Source organism: Apis laboriosa, unplaced genomic scaffold (genome assembly GCF_014066325.1).
Source record: "Apis laboriosa isolate Shangri-la unplaced genomic scaffold, ASM1406632v1 scaffold14_cov150, whole genome shotgun sequence".
In the NCBI taxonomy this organism is placed as follows: domain Eukaryota; kingdom Metazoa; phylum Arthropoda; class Insecta; order Hymenoptera; family Apidae; genus Apis; species Apis laboriosa.
The window spans coordinates 3,169,965-3,182,924 of NW_025221798.1; the positions used below are offsets into that span (position 1 = coordinate 3,169,965).

Below are 12,960 nucleotides of genomic sequence, written 5' to 3' on the forward strand. Positions count from 1 at the left end.
ATTCTCTTGTTAACGAGTATTAAAAATAATCATTTTACGTTAAATGAACTTTGCACAAGACGCGACGTTATTTTTATCGTAATTAAATTTTCGCGGCATGCGATATTAGCCGCGCCCTCTAGCGGTTAATCGATAATCGATTCTGACATTAGATCGTGCGCGGCAGTCGTGCGCCCGGTACTGTAACGTTGTCGTGTTCTTTTTGTACGAATCGTCGTTAACTCTTCATTTTTCAGTTTCAAACCATTGAAATACTTCCAATTATCGCAGTGTCTTAATCTTGAGTGTAGTAATTCGTTCTTTTCGAATCGTGTGAACCTCGGGCGAAGCTTTCAATCGCGTAAATGCTCTTCGCGATTCTTTCTCGAGTGTCGATACACGGTGTTCTAATGGTGTGTTCTAGCTGAAACAAGTGTTGCGGGGAGTCGACAAATTTCAAGTGACATCGCTAGTGCCGCGAAACGATCTTACGCGTTATATGCCGTGCAATCGAAACCAAAGTTAAGGACGAGACGAAGAACGAGGAGAGGAGAAGAGAAAGACACCGAGGGAGCAACTCCTTTAACCAGTTCGAAAAAACGGTGAGTCGGCGAAATAAAGTTTAATAGCTTTTACGGTCGTTACTTTTGACGCATAATTATCCTATAGTTTAATAGTTTTCGAAGCGATAACTTTGTCGCAAAATCGCGAGGTAAAAGATCGATAGAAATTGGTAGGAAATGGCAGAAAATGGCGGGAAATGGCGGGAATATGGTGGGAATATGGTGGGAATATGGCGGAACATTACGTGACGTCACGATAACATTTATCGATTTCGCAACGATAATCGATAATCGATAGAGATTGGCGAATACATAAATCGAGACGAAATTTTATAAGACGTAAATGCTTATTTATTAATAATCATTAATACGATCTATTTTCAAGCGATGATATTCGGTCGTGATATTAGATTTTTCTTAAAAAATTTCGAGGCTATCGCGACATCTATGAATCGTAAACTATATTTCACGTACACGTGCGCAATGTTTTCGCGTTTTCTATATATTTTCTTTTCTTTGTATTCTTGATTATTTCTTAATTTTCTGATTAATTTTTTAGAATCGTAAAAAAATAAAAAGAAAAAATCTTTAATGCTTAAAACTTCGCATTATATATATGCATATATATACATAGGGAAACGGGGATCATCGTGTAGGAGGTTATGTTCGAGGTTATGTTCATACATATTTTCGAAAGAAACACGTTTCTATCCTTTTTTGATAAAGATAAAAGTGAAAAATTAGTTTTTGGAGATTTCATTTAACGAAATTACGAATTTTAAGTGTATATTTCTTACGTGTACAAAAATTTAATTTCTGTCCACGACAAAATATATTTAACGGACAAGACAGGGTAAGTTTTGACATAATCGCGGACGATAAACAGCTTCGCGAAGAGTTAACGAGTAATTAAATAAGCGGAAAATTATTTCCGTTCGCCCGAAGATAACTTTTTGCCAGGATATACCCGATAATTTTGATATACGAACGGTACGAGACGACACTAATTCTCGCGATAAAATTAACCAGAAAATGTTTTGGATATCCGATAATAGATGGTTCGTGGAGAAATTTTGTTTCGTTGAAAATAATCTTTACATTTTGAAATTTTTCACGTTTTTCCTAACGAAGATTACCGCGGGAGGAGGGTCAAGGATGGAGGTAGACAAAGCAACGAACGAATTTACCGAACATTTGCCTGCTAATTCACCTATGCGAACAGTGTAATCCGGTTATATTGTTGAAACCACAGGAATGTGCGGCTGCGTACCTGTGCGGTTAATAGAACCTCTCCTATTCTCCGTCTATTCGCGCGTATACACGCGTCCCCTGGTGTATTTACACGTGCGCGATTTGGTAGGCGCGCGCGCGCGCGTGCGTCGCTTGGCCGGTATGCATGGCTCGACCGCGAACAAAAGGGTGAGAAAGAAAGGAACTGGGTCAATGTGATTTCGCGAACTCTTTCCATACCCGCGATCGCAATTTAACTTGCACGACCGCGTGTTGTTCGTTGTGTTTTACGAACCTCCGTTGCCCCATTTCGCCCCTTCCTCCTCCACTCGACATCCCGTTTAAGTGAAAGAACAACCTTTTAATGGGTGTAATCGGGCCGATTTTCACAGACAAAGGAATTCCACGATGAAATTTGCGCTCACCTGCGAATAGTTTTCTTCGAGAGGAAACGTTGCTCCTGTTGCTCGAGTATTCGATATCGGCAAAGGTGTACTGTTTTACCGGTTTGATCACTTTCACTCGGTGCTAATATATTTTGCTCGTTACTCGAGCAACGCTTGGGAAACAAATTTATCCACGCATCGGTCCTAACACGATTTCAATACGATCTCTCTATTCTACACTCTTTTGCGTCATTCGATAACAATAATCGTCGGACGTCGTTCGCCCGGATGAGAATAGAGAAAAACCAGGAACAAGGTGGGACGAAATTCCGTGTCTCGATTATCGATTCCACACCCCCCTCGCTACGTGTCCCGCAATCGAATTGGCCGGTTTGTCGGGGCTTGGCGAACGTTTGCCCGCCAATTTACTTAGGCACGACGTGCGTGAACCTGCGACAACCTCGTTAACGTTATCGGGTACACGGTAACGTGCAAATGCGCCGCGATTATCGCCCCGTGCAAATTACGCTCATCCCATAGATTAAAATTTTCCCGTTTCACGCGACGTATTTCGCGGAATTAAAGAAAGAATCGAGTCCACGGATTTTATTCGCAACTTAATTGCTCTTGATAATGAAAAATAGGGATTTTTGTTAGGGGATAGATAGAGAGGGATATAAATAGTTGAAACAACTTGGTAACTACTAATCAAATACGAGTTGAAGACTATCGAAATAGAAAGTCAAATATTTGGGTGGGAAAAAATAAAAGAGAAATCTTGGAATAAACGTTGAATTAGCAGAAACTGATTATCCAACGCGTACTTATCTCCATCAAGAACCTCTTAGTCCTTCTTATCGTTATTAAGAGCTTTTCGCGAAGTGAAAATAGAAAAGAAAATAGAGAAAGTCTGCACGGTGTCATCCTCCTCCCGGAAGTTTTGAAGAGCATACGCGCGATTCGAAGAAGCTCGACAGAAAGACAAGAGAGAAATCGTAGAAAACCGTGATCGATCGAAGCGCGATTAATTAAGACGACTAAGTTCGTTTGCACATCTCGTTACATCTTCCAACGTAACGCGAAAAGACGTTTTGCAGTGCTCAATTATCGCTCCATCGTAAATTGGAATGCAATTTTAGACGTCGCATAAGTATGTTGCGAGTTGGGAGCAGTAGACTGGCACGATTGTTAATTTTCGGGTTGGACGTCGTATCGCGATTATCCGAGGGTGCAAATTGCCTCTCTTGGAACGAACTTGAGAGTTACCTGGACGTCTTAATGGGGTTGGCTCGTACTCGTCGCGGATTTAAACAACCTCCGCTCGGGAACCAACTTAACTTCCAGTTAACCGCGAATCTCTCGTTTCCTTTTCCTCGAGGGTTGAAACTCTCGTTTCGATCGAAATTAAGAAAACTCTCCGGTTTAAATTCGTAAACATTTTCCTACTACTTTCGTAGAAGACTACTCTTATCGATACATCGTCGCCAAGAGATATTCTTTCTTCTAGCATTTGTCCTCGAACATCCCATTTTGTCGAATAGTTATTTTACGTTATTCACGGGCGACAGAATGCGACGATACGTATTTTAAAGACTGGGAAGAAAAAAGGAACGAAGATTGAAATATTTCACGCGTAAAAATGAATTGTTCCAGGATTAAATTGCATTTTTCACAGCTTCCAAAATCGGTATTTATTACGTTCCGCGCATATCGTATCGCGTATCCTTCTCTCGGTATCCGCGATAATAAATCGAATCTCGGCTCGATTGTTTCCCGTTGTTAAATATTTACAAAGAACCCGTGTATTTTTTTTTTTTCCCTGCAATTTGTTCCACGGTAAACAGAATCGGCGAGCGTACGGTCATCGAAATTGCATAAATTTTATTATCAATTGACCAATTCTAGCGCTTTTCCCCCCGTACGGTATTATCGACGTCCGATCGAACGAGCATCGATCGTGATTCCGGTGTAATTCGTTTTGTATAAAAACAGAGTCGCTCGATAATTTTTTTCTTTTTTCCCGCGAATTTTGTTTCGGCAATTTCGGCTGTGAAATACTCGATTTCGATACTCGTTCGACGATGATCGATTCGACGCGAGAATTTATATTCCGCAGGGATTATTATTCCGTATGGTTTGTAGCGGGTAAATCTGCAGGGGTGAATTGGTTCGAATAAGTTGCTAGATAGACTAGAATACCGGTTGTTTAGATATTATCGATTATTGGATATTTGATTCGATTAAATCCGAGCATCGATTCATTCGTCCCCGATTATGTATAATCGATATAACTTTTGTTCGTATAATATTCTTTTATGCGATATTATACAATTATACTCGAATTATTGGTATCAGCTTATCCTTTATTGATGTAATCAAGGGTAATCAAGATATTGCATAAATGGTTTAAATAAATATGGGAATATTAGATGGTTAAAAGTTAATTCCCTCATTCAGGTGGCGTTAAAATTCAATTGTAAATTGTATAGATGAATAAAGAATAAAAAAAAATCGTACCGATATATCGCCCAAGTTGGAGCAAAATTCGCAGGGGGGGGGGACCCTTATTTGCATACCGTCTTACGTCACCCAATCTGGCGCGACGAATGCTATAATTCTCGTAACCGCGACACTCGTCCCCCTTCTAACAACGGAGACGGGAAACGGTTGGAAACTCGGGCGAAATGACTCGGGAAGTGCTAAACCGCGAAACGTCGCGAAATAATTGTCGTTGCGGATTCGTCCTCGCACCCGTCAATTACATCGCGATCCACCAACAATTCCGCCATCCTTTTTCCTCTTTCGTCTGTCCTCGCGTCTATTAATCTATCTTTAACAAGAAGAGTGTTCGAAATTTCCACAATTCGTCACAAACAGCGTTTCCGTGGAGAGCAGATAATTCCCTCGTTCGAATTTATACGATATTTTTTCCCGTGGAATATACCAATATATTTAAGTCGAAATTTCAAATAAAACGAGAGAAGCGAAGTACGTTAAACAAAACGGGAAAAATTTGTCGCTTTATTTCCGTCGATTCTTGTGGCCGATCGACGGTCGACGCGTATCGCGAATCGGTTAAAAATCGATGGCATTGCGCTCGAACAAGTTTGACCGTTGGTCAGATTGTTCGGGCAACATTCCAATCTTTTCGAAACTAATTACAGTCGCGGAAATTCATATTGATCTCGGCCCCCGATTAATTAAATAACGCGATCGCTAATTTTCTACCTCGAGGCTCCATCGTCGCGATACCGATATGAAATAATAATTTCGAAATTTTCTCACAACGACAGCCGGTAATCTCGATCGTAATATTTCCATTTCGTTGTTGCGGGCCGGCTATTCATTTCGCGTTACATACATTTCCAATAATTAAACTTCTCATTATCCCCTTCTTTCCGCTTCATTTTCGAAGCGTTGTGTTTATCGGTAACCGTGCTTTCCATGTCATTTAACAAACAGAATGGACAATTAACGCGACGATCGAGTTTAAAAATCATTTAACTCCCCCCTCTTTTGCGGTTTTTCACCGAGGCGATTCGAAAATTGTCGGAACAAATTCAAATTTATTCTCCACGCGGTGGACATCGAATCGAAATCGAGGGGACGGTCGAAAAATTCAAGGACCGATCTGTGCACGGAATAAAAATTTCGAGCGAAGGTGTCGTTCGAAACAACGGCCGTGCTCGATAATCGATCCAATACTTCTCTGCGCGCTGTCATTTTTCCTTCCTCCTTCCCCTCCTTCCCCTCCCCTCGAACCGAATATTCCGTTCCAAAACGATGCGTTCGGATTAAAGCGTCGCTCGAATTACGATTACTTTCCGTTCGCCATCACGTTCCGTCGTTACGCGCGATTGATCCAGCGAGTTGCAACATCCAGTGATTTTCTCGTATTTACGTTGACACCTTGTAATTCTTTTATTAACTGGCGATTTATTCAATTACGTCGGAGAAGACTCTCGCTCTCCGCGGAAAACGTTTTATTATTCGCTTTATCCGATAATAATATATTGATTGCTCGTTTCTGCTCGTTTTATTGCATCGTTAAAAACTTCATAAAAGACGATAGATCGAGGGAAAAAATTAAAACAAACGAGCGATTTTTATAAAACGCTTTTTTTTAACCGAACAAACGTGAAACGAGAGGCAATTACAGTGACAAAATACACAATAATCCTACGTAAGTAATTGTGAAAAGAAACAATTAAAACTGCGTATATATACGAAAGCAACACGAGCTTTCAAATATTTCTACGAAACATCGTGACTAATAATCCTTTTACGTAAACGTTAGACCGCGCCAAGGTAAAACGATCGCCGTGCGTATCCATCCATTTCCGCTTGGTCGTCGTTCCAGCTCTAATTACGCCCCCCTCCCCTCCGTATCTCCAACGTTAATGCTTTCTAATCCCCGTTCTGGACACGGTGCACACGTGTTCTTTTGTCTCGCAGAATGCGCGTTGAACGGAGTTAAAGAAAAAAAAAAAAAAGAAATCCGCGATCTCGCAACCTCGATTATCCGCGATACGCGAGATAACCGCGCTCGATTTCCCCCTCAACGAGGGAAAAGTTAGTTTTCGAGGGGGAGAGGGGATTAAAGGGGAGAGGAATCGGGGTCGTCCAGCCCGATATATCTGGGAGCCGGCTTCCCCGGAGGCGGAATAATTTGGTTGGAACCGCTTTTGTTTCGGATTGGGAAAAAATGGCGGCCCAAATTGGACCGTGTTTGTGAATTTTCGTTTCGTACAATTAACTTGGAGCATGCTAATTGCATGCTACTTCTTCCTCGTCGACCCTTTAACCGACAAATGTCTACGTTCCCTTACGATCCCTCCTTGAAACGGTGTATCCCATAATCTCGTCGGTGCATCGAGTTCGATAAGAATACTTTGTCAAATTCTCTATTATATTATAATATATTATAGGATTCGTTTCTTCTATTATCTCTCTCTTGAGAGTTAGAGGGAAACGTACGATTGCAGGAAACGCTGATACTCCGTTTGATGGAAGGTGATAGGAAACGCCGCGCCTTTTAACGTTAACCTGGTTGCGCTCTTGGTTACGAAACAATTACGTAAGGTCATCGCGTGGCAGTGAATGCAACCAGGTGGGTTTATTGTTCCGTTGTCGAAGGATATAACGGATCGCGCGCTTCTCTCTGCGATCGCGGTGAAAATGACGCAACATGCGAATACCTCTGTTTATTTCCCCTGCACGACGACGTAACGTAGAAATTTTCATCCATTTTCTTCGCGAAAGTACGAAAACCTCGTTGAAACGTATTTATACACGCGTCGATAGGTTAAATTTGAGAAAAAAATTTGGCAAGCGAATTTCGATCGATCGATTAATCGGTGGCGGAGGTAGCAAATGTTTTCGTTTCTCGTTAATTGGATCGCTCGTTTCCATTCGATTCGAGATAATTAATTTTTTATCGATCGACAATAAATGTTGCGAAACCGGAACTCCACCGTTTCGAAACAGCTATGGATTCGGTAGATGGGAAACAAATTTGGGAAAAATATTTTCGAGAGTTGGATGATTTCGAAAAGGCGTCCACTCGTGTCGCACCGATTAATCGCACGGTTGGCCTCCCTATCGAAGCGCGGAATCGAATTAACGATCGGAAAGCGGATTGGGACGGTCGATGCCTCGTACTTTGGGGCAAGAAACTGTTTAATCGGCTCGATAAAAACGGAGCTATTTCGAACGGCGGGGGCAAGAAGTGGGAAATGATCGAGGTTAATGGTAACGCGATTCGGCCCAGATATGATTTCACACGAGAGGAATGCGGCCTAGCGTCTCTATCAATCTCCACCGAAGCCACCGGTCGGATCGCAAAGAACTAGTCTAAGAACCCGTTTTAGAAGCGAGACGTGACCCGAGCAGCGAGTGTCCCGAATGCTTGTCGAGGCGACCACGTTTCGAAAGAACTTTACCATTTGCTTCGCGATACCGCGAATCCCGATAATATCCGCCGACACTTGGTAAATCGAAGCGGAGAGGAAGTTGGTGGAGCAAATATCAGGCGTAGAAACTGTTGTAGAAGCACGCGGAGTGGACCGTCGCCAAACTTTGACAACGATCGGGATAGAACCCACTTAGGATATGTAGAAGTTTGCCAGACCGTGGTGGACACGGTAGAATTCCTCTGGATTCGGCCAAATTTCGAAACTATGTAACCGAATCGATACCGGATATCTTTTCTTTCCATGCGTTCGTCCCGTGTTTCTAAAAATTCCTACCCCTTATCTTATTATTCGATTATCGTTTACCCTTTCGAAGAATACGATTCGGAGCAATGATTTATTTTCCTCGAAACGTGTGACTGGATATTCGATCGTTTTTCGCGTATTCCGATCGAGTAGAAGCGATCCAGTCTAATCGACGTGCCTCGATTCGACTAACTTTCCGATCGTCTCCGCTGATTCTATTGACGTTTCGCATTGTCCCTTGAATTTTGATCACGCCACCGATATACGGCGTCCGCGTGAACTATATTTACGTAGAGAAATATTTAGACTACGTTTGAAAATAAACTAGGAGGCAATACTTCCTTCAAATCATTAATTGATGAAATTCGTTGGCCGTATTTCTCTCGGTTCTCTCGGTGTATATATATATATTTGGTCGGTCGATTCTGGAGCAATTCGCGAGTAATTGAAACTCACGGCGCGCGCACGGACTTTATTAAACTCGAGCAATGAAACTTTACACGCGGCGTTATTCTTTTTAAACGATCGGAGGGAAAGTTTTCTCATCGCGATAAAAACGATCCTCGTTTCATCGAGACGAAATTCGGGAAGCAAAGTGTCGCGAAACCTAAAATTCTTTCCCCCCGTAAAACCGGAATAATTTCCGTGTTTATATCGAACGTCGCCTTACGCAAATCTTGCGTATCTTTCTCCGATGGAGACGCCTTTCTTCTCTTCGATTTTTCATTTTTCTGCGGAAAACCGGTTGGAGGCGATTTCTGTGAATTATTATTATTATATGCATGGTGAAAAGATTTGGATAAAAATTTTAGTTGGTTTTTTTTCTTCAGACAGAAGTGGATTAATTAATGAAAAAAAGAGAAAAAAGTATAATTCGAATTGGTTATTCGGTTTGTGTTTGTAAGCAAAATATATCGCGGTTTTATTTCGAGATAGCGAAGATGGGAGGGAAAAAACTGGAGGCGAAATCAAAGGGCAGCAACGTTCAATTTCAAAGTCGTCATAGTGGTAATTATGCCTCGCGGCCATTGCGTAATTATGCGCTTTTTATCCCGTCGAACGTAAAACGCATTTTATGGACGATATTAAGGGTAATGGACGCGGAGGTAGTAAAAGAGGGTCGATCCATGGAGTTTATCGATACTCTCCTATCTTCCTTTCGCGATCGCGAGATCGTCGTCTCGATTCTTCTCCCAGATATAGGTAAAATATAAAACCGTATTTCAATTTCAATCCGTTCGAAATAACAAGATTTATCGGCGAGTAAACCGTTTCCTTAATAATTAATCCTTATTTACCACGACGTAAATTTAGAGAATTACGAGGTGGAAGTTTATTAGGCGGTCGTTTGTCAGTTTATCGGGTTGGCCGTGACAACTGGGCAAATTAGCGATTGTTGGGGGGCAAAATTTGGTTTGCGCGGCGATCTCGTTTGACACAGCCGTGAACGAAAAACTCTTTCGTTTCCCCATTCAATTCTCTTTCGACTAATGAGAGTTTCATCCGCTCATCGGATTCCGCGTGACAAATGGTCCTTCCCTTCGCCAGTGCAAACTTGCTTCATTAAAACGGCTGCATTAATTTGTCACAGATTCGCGAGCTCCAATCTCTTGAATTTCCGTCTAGGATTATGTCAAAGAGGAACCACCCATCCCTCGGTGAATATATATCATATCCATCCCAACTTTCTACCTTCTATTTATTCTCCAGGAAACATCCGTTGTACGTATGCCTCTCTTGAAAAAAATTTCGCTTTATTAAAGCGTCAAAAATCATAGGATAAATTACGCGAAACTTTTGAGAACGTCATCGCGACTCGAGCCAATTTTTCACCTCAATCTTGGAAAGAAAAAACAAGGTGGAAAGTTTATCCCTTACCAAAGATGGATCTTCGCCTAATGGAAGTGAAAAGTTTCGAACGATTTTAAAAAAATTTCCCTCTTCGAATCGACGCGGTAAATTTTTCTTCGACAAATTTCTCGCTAATGAATTTATCTTAATAAATCTCTTAGAGAAAAATCTCTAGAATTCCTTCCCCTCGTCGACTCGTTCGTCCAACCGTTTTCTCCTCAAATGTCGCGACCCACTCTCGATATAGGCGTCGTAGCAATCGTCTCGTCGCCACGGATCGTTTCGTTCGAGAGATCGAGGCATCGACTTGCGAGTCGAGCAGGCGATCAGCTGACTCAGGAGATGGCGCAGGTGATTCGTTTCGACCCGTGTCTTCCTCCTCTTCGTTCGAAAAGATCGATCGCGATTAGGCCGACCTTTCGATAGCTGACCGCCCTGGAAAAGGTAAACCCTGGCTTCAGGTGAGCAAACAGGTGCATTCGACCAGGGGATCAGGTGACGCGAGAGATCGCGTTTCGAACCGGTTCCTCGCTCGCTGGAATCTCAGGTGCGCGACAAGTACTCGATCGAGAGATGTTCCCTCTATTTTCGTTATATTTTTCACCCTCCTACGTTATTCAATTATTAACGCATTTTTCCAATTTCGCCGTATATTTACATAATTTAGAAACATTAACGTAACCAGATTAATTAAAAATGATGATTTAGCTCGCTCGAGCGAAATTATATTATATAGCGGGTAATAAATTAATTATTTTAGTAATTGCGTTATAAACTCGCTTGATTTTTTTATCAACGCCTCGACCCTCCGTAATTAATATTGTTATAACGGTGTGTAACGAATTTACATATTTCGCGACACACGTTTTCTCCCCTCGGATTAAAATCTCTCCCGATCTTGTCGACGAAATTTAAATTTACGCGTTTCCACGTGACGAATAAGTTGATCCGCATTTACGAAACGCTAATTCAGCGTAGAATATTCGTCGTGTCGTAACGCGAACGCGACGTAGAACGAAAGCCGCGACTCGAGCGAGCTATTCCCTAAGAGGAGAAAAGAAAAGTAACAGGAAGATTGGCGATCCTCCTTCTCGCTTGTTGTCCTGGTATCGAACACCTGTTCGCGCACCTGAATCACCTGGAACGTGAATTTATCTGCGCACACGGGGTCACTCGTCGAGAATCCTCCTTGCGATCTTTACCGCTCTGGTAGAAGAGCTGTCGTTTTGTTTTAACCCTTTCAAACCTATGACTTCCCTTTCTAGAGAACAATCCTCCCGATCCAATCCCGGATACGTTCTTCTTCGAAGACACGTTTTCTCCTAAAATTTATTATTTTAGAAATCCGTATTTTCGTATACATTCTGGTCTCTCTGGAATAAGAATAGATTAGAATTTTAAAATAAACCGCGTATTTATATTCGTTTTAAAACGTGTTTAAATTTCTAGGTCAATGATCGGTATTAAAATATTGAAATAGGAAGAAAGGATGTCTGTTGTTTAAATACGAAGATACGTTATTACTTTTAACGTTCAGTTTGATGGTCGTGCTCATTTACATGCGTGTATAATTTTAAGAGAAGACGAAACAAAATTTCTTCGATCAACGAAGGATCGTTGTTAATACGTTGAAATATTGTGTTTAAACGGACTTGTGTTTAAAATTGCCGAGAGTCGTAAAAGTCGGTACACGCTAATATTTTTGAAACAAGAGATATGTTTTTTATTTACAAGATACACATTGGACGTATCGTTCGGCCGTTGGTCGTCAATTCAGGTATATCGGCCGATTCCGTATGTCAGGAGAGCAGGAAATGCAGGTAGGGAACATCGATCGCGTTCCACCTGAGGCGAGTGCAACGTGCAACGTGTCTTGGTGCACTCGACTCTGTGAATATCGTTGTAGTGCATCTCGGACTAGGACAGTATACCTCGACCATTCGTCGTTACAGTTTCGCCGTTTGCGCGTATTCCGAGTGAAATCGAAGGCAAGAAAGGGATAAAAAGTTTTTTAAACTTATTAAAGTTGGAACAAGCGTTGAAGGTAGAATGATTCATTGCAATTCCCTTCGGAGGATAATGTTTATACGCTTTGCGATGATAATTAGATTCTCATTTTTATATCCCTCTGTTTTATTATACGATTTTATTATACGATGCGATTTTTCACGTTTCGAACTGACACTTTGCAAATAGGAACGACCCGATATTTATGACCGTTGCATTCCATTCTCGATGAAAAAGAGATAATAAAGAAGAAAGGAAATACCAGAGAGGATGTTGAAACTCGTAATCATCTTCCGATTTCAAACGACTTTCTATGGAAAAATTTCCTCGATCGCTTCGCATCGACATTTATTTCATCTTGGCTCAAAAATTAAAATTCGAGTCGAAACTTGGAAGATGATGTTACGAATCTATTTTTATCGAGTCGGGATGATAATTAATTTCCGAGCAAATTAAAAAAGAGGGTTAACGAAGCTACGAAATTCATGTCGCGAATGTTGTCAGTCCAGAAGAAAATGGACTATCGATCGCGTGGAATCGCAAACGGGGACACGGGTGACAAAACTGGCGCAAAAGGTGTCTCTCCAAACTTGTTTTCGTTAAAAAAACGATATTAAGCTCGCGTTTATTAACCATTCGTTTATCGATTCGAAGCGAAGATTCGCGTTTCGAATGCTAAAAAAAATTAAAAGTCAGGCGCGACACGGCCAAACTCCCGTTCCCGAA

At 41.6% G+C, this 12,960-nt stretch overlaps 1 protein-coding gene across 1 annotated transcript in view; it reads left to right on the top strand.

The window, feature by feature from the left end:
* Positions 1-212: 212 nt before the first annotated feature.
* Positions 213-12,960, top strand: part of LOC122710558 — a 67,415-nt gene continuing 54,667 nt past the window's right edge. Inside the window, exon 1 of the mRNA XM_043928478.1 lies at positions 213-581. The gene's annotated coding sequence lies outside the window, so the exon portion shown is untranslated. The remainder of the gene's footprint in view (positions 582-12,960) is intronic.